Source organism: Lygodium microphyllum, chromosome 6, assembly GCF_053477565.2.
Source record: "Lygodium microphyllum isolate KBCC chromosome 6, Lygodium_microphyllum_v1.1.10, whole genome shotgun sequence".
Taxonomy (NCBI): Eukaryota; Viridiplantae; Streptophyta; class Polypodiopsida; order Schizaeales; family Lygodiaceae; genus Lygodium; species Lygodium microphyllum.
Window position 1 is genome coordinate 99,610,608 of NC_141140.1, and position 3,808 is coordinate 99,614,415.

Consider the following 3,808-nt stretch of genomic DNA (forward strand, 5'->3'; position numbering starts at 1 on the left):
CAACAGGAGAATCCCATCCTGTTTCTCCTCGGATGCTGGAGCCCACACAAGTCATAGTAGATGCTTGAACTTTCCCTCTTCTCGCTATCTCCAAGGCAGAGGACCATAAAGCAGAGTCTCCATCAGATTTTTGCTCAAGCTGGACTTCAAAAGCTGAAGCATCTCCTCTAACACTCACATAAGCTGATCGCGCAGCCATATCATCAACAAGCTTCTTCATGCCTCCCTTACCGAAGTTCGTGTCAAGAGGAGCTCCAGTCTCTGTCAGCCATATCTTCCCATCTTGTCCCCAGAACACTACATTCTTCTTACATGCTTCCTGAAAAGCATCACAATCTCTGTAGTGTTGGTGCTCTGTACTATCACACCAAATACATCGTCGCCCTTTTCTTTGACCAGCTAGAAAAGCAGTCACTGGAGCAGGTGCTACAACAGGTACTGACATAAGTTGCTCCTTTAACTTACCAACTTCAGCTTTGACTGCTTCAATCGTCAAATCCGCCAAGCCTTTAATAACATCATCTACAGATAAGGGCACTGGAGCAGCAGGAACTGATGGATTCACAGCAGGAGGAGTAGGCTTAGGCAAAGAAGTTGCAGCAGGGGTAGAAGAAGAAGTCTCCAAGGATTTTTCAGGAACTGATCCTGTATTACGATGCAATCTTACTCTCCTGCGCTGCTTCTTAACAAGAGCATTCACAGCATCAATGACATGTCTCCACTCAGTCTTTAAACCTGAATCAGTAGCTTGATCTTCCAAAAGATCATCCAACTTTTCCTATAAATCAGCATCTGCAGCTTGTAAAAATAACTCCACTTTCTGCATCTCCAAAGCTTTCTGTTCAGTCCCATCCAACTGATCATAACGGCTTTCAAACTCTCGCAGAAGAGCGGTAACAGAAAGTCCCTTATTAGGCATAGAAACCCATGCTAAAAAATTCTTGCGATTCATAAGACCTGTATCCTCCAGGAAATATTCATCTTTTAATGCCTTCTTAAATTCAGCCCAACTTGCATGTGCTTCTTGAATTTCTGCAATTTGACCTTCAAGAGCGCGCACCACGATCCGCAAGAAGTAGCGGCTCCAAACATCTTGAGAAACCCCAAAAAACTTCATCTTTTCTTCATACAAATGCAGGTAAGTTGACACTTGCTGGCCATTAAACTACTTCATCTCCTGTTGGACAGCTTTCAAAGCATCCATAGCATCACTGTCTCGTTTTGCATGAGCTTGCTGCTGCATATACATGGTAAATGACTGAAACAGGTTCTTCATGACATTATTATCTGTCATCTCTTCTTGCGAGTCTCCCATCTTGCTGAAAACAAATGACGCAGCACTTTCACGTCGGGTTCACCAGAAATGTCGTAGAGTTCACGCAAGGGCTGCAGAACACGGGGTTCAAGAGACAGCAAGAAATGAGGCTAACAAGAAAAAAAAAAAACTCAAATATTTGATGCCAAAGTTCACTAAATTCTTTGTCAAATGAGTTACAAGATGTTCATATTCAGAATAATCTGAAGTTTCTCATAAACTGTTCACATTCAAGTTTTTGAAGACAGTTATGACTTTGGTACGTAGGCTTGAGGAGACTTGAAGAGTTCTGCTAGAAGAATTCTACTGGCAATAATCCCTATGAACAAATTTTCAGAAATCCTTTCAATGCCAATACAATGAAGTTCTGTGGGCAGCCTGCTATTTCCTCCTCATCTCCTTCTCAATGTTGACATCTTGCAAAATTGTTTCTTCACACTCATCAAGTTCCAATTCTGTCATTTCAGGTTCAGGCCTAGAAGGTAAGATTCCCTCCAATGCACGGCACTGTTCTGGGGTAAGAGAACCAGATTCAGGAAAATCTACAGAGAAATGAATGTAAAGCTTTCCCTTCATGAAAGGTCTTTGATCCTTTCATCATTGATAGCCTTAAATTGAGCTGGTTTTACAATCTTCCCAGGGAATGACTTAATAAGCAGTTGTCAAGAGTCAAGATGACTCAAAACAAATTGGAAGCCACAAAGAGCCTCTGTTAAGTTCAAAGTGTGCTCAACAAAAAGATCATCGCCCTTTCTCTTGAATTTTGGATGCTCTTTGAGTTGGAGGGCAAATACAATGTCACTGGTAACAGTTTCAGGCGCCTCATCAGCTTGCAGAGATGCTTTAGCTATCTGCTCTTGCTCAGGTCTGTGGTAATAGATGCCCGTTCTGTATTGTGTTCTAACAACATTTCCCTGTCGTATGTATTGAGTGGGATCATGCTTTCCCCAAAAGCAACTTGAGAGAGATACCTCCCTGTTCAGTTATGTCGAGATGCCAGTGCTTTTTGCAAGCTCACACTCATGCTAATCATGCAGAATTCCACAGCTAATCTGAGGCGATGATTTCCAAAGAGAAGGATTGGCAATGGCTTCAGCTAGCTCTTCACAATGAGCTTCAATAAGATCAAAGGCAGGATCGGGGCACAGCTGGTCGCTGTTCACATCGCTTTCATAGAATCCAATTGGCTCGTCAAACGATTTGATAAGTCTGTTGATTGTTTGTTTCGGTGCCATGATCAAGGAAGATCTGTCGATATCCCTCGATTCAGGATCAAGAGGTTCCCACTTAAGGCGAAAACGAAATGTTTCCCCCAAATCGATCCTTTAGAACCCTCTCGGAGTCCTGCGCCTTCATGATCCTTCCCTCTCGTGTCCCAGCAGAGTCGGCCCACACTTCTTCACTTCCCTTTTTGAGTTAACTGAAATGAACGAATCCAAACCACATCCTTTCCAGCAGCAGTTTTAAATCTGAGCTTAATATGCCCTTTAACCTTTGTCTTCCTGTGTGTCGATCGATTCTCTGCAGCGCACTCCCAATTGCTTTTTACTCTAGCTTGATCCCCTTCTGTACAGTATTCCCCTTTTTCGCAATGGTTCTGGGCATGGACAAAGATGTCTGTCGCTTATGAGTGCTTCGCGAAGGCATTCTATTGCACGAATTTTCTTCTACAAGCTGGACAGGGCCAATGAATAGCTTGAAACAAAAATCTGAGAGAGATCGTCCCCCCAGCTATGCGAATTCTCCCCCCATCAATGGAAACCATCGCAGGGTGCGGACATTACTGGCCTGCCTTTTTTGCTTTCCCCCCCCCCCCCCCCCCGAGTTTTTAGCTTCCTCCATCGGTTTTTTCCGCAACAGCTTGATATTCTTGGACAAATCTAAGAATATCTTTTGCTATTCTATCACCTTGTCTCTCTCTGAGACGGTGCAGAAAGCCAAGGGATCCCCACCATGTCTCTCTCCCTCACAGGGGAACAGAAATAGCCGTCTTCAAGGTCGCCATTCCATGAAGGATGAAAAAAAAACTGTTTTTTCAAAATAAAGCGGCAGACTCCATATTTTCTGGACACTTTCCCCCCCCGTTTTCTCCACAAGCAAAAATCCGCCAAACTTTTAGTCCATTTATCATATAATGTGACGGCCTTCAGGAAAAGCTTCTTCCCTCTAATATCAGCATGTCTTCTTTTTCTCTTTCGACAAGTGTTGTTTTTACATTCCCTTTCCCCTCAAATAGTAGGCATGAGTCATTGTTCGCATGCTGACAAAAGAACTTGGGTCTGGGAACACATCCTCATTTTGCATCTGCTAAAAAACAGTCCAACATATTTCCAATCTGCCCATGTAAAGCATAACCTATGATAAGGGCATTCCAAGTTATTGCATTCCGGACAAGAAGCTCATCCAGCACTCCCTGTGTTTTGCCAAATGCACCACACTTGGCATACATATCCAGCACAGCAGTCCCAAGCAGAATATCACTTTGCAACCAAC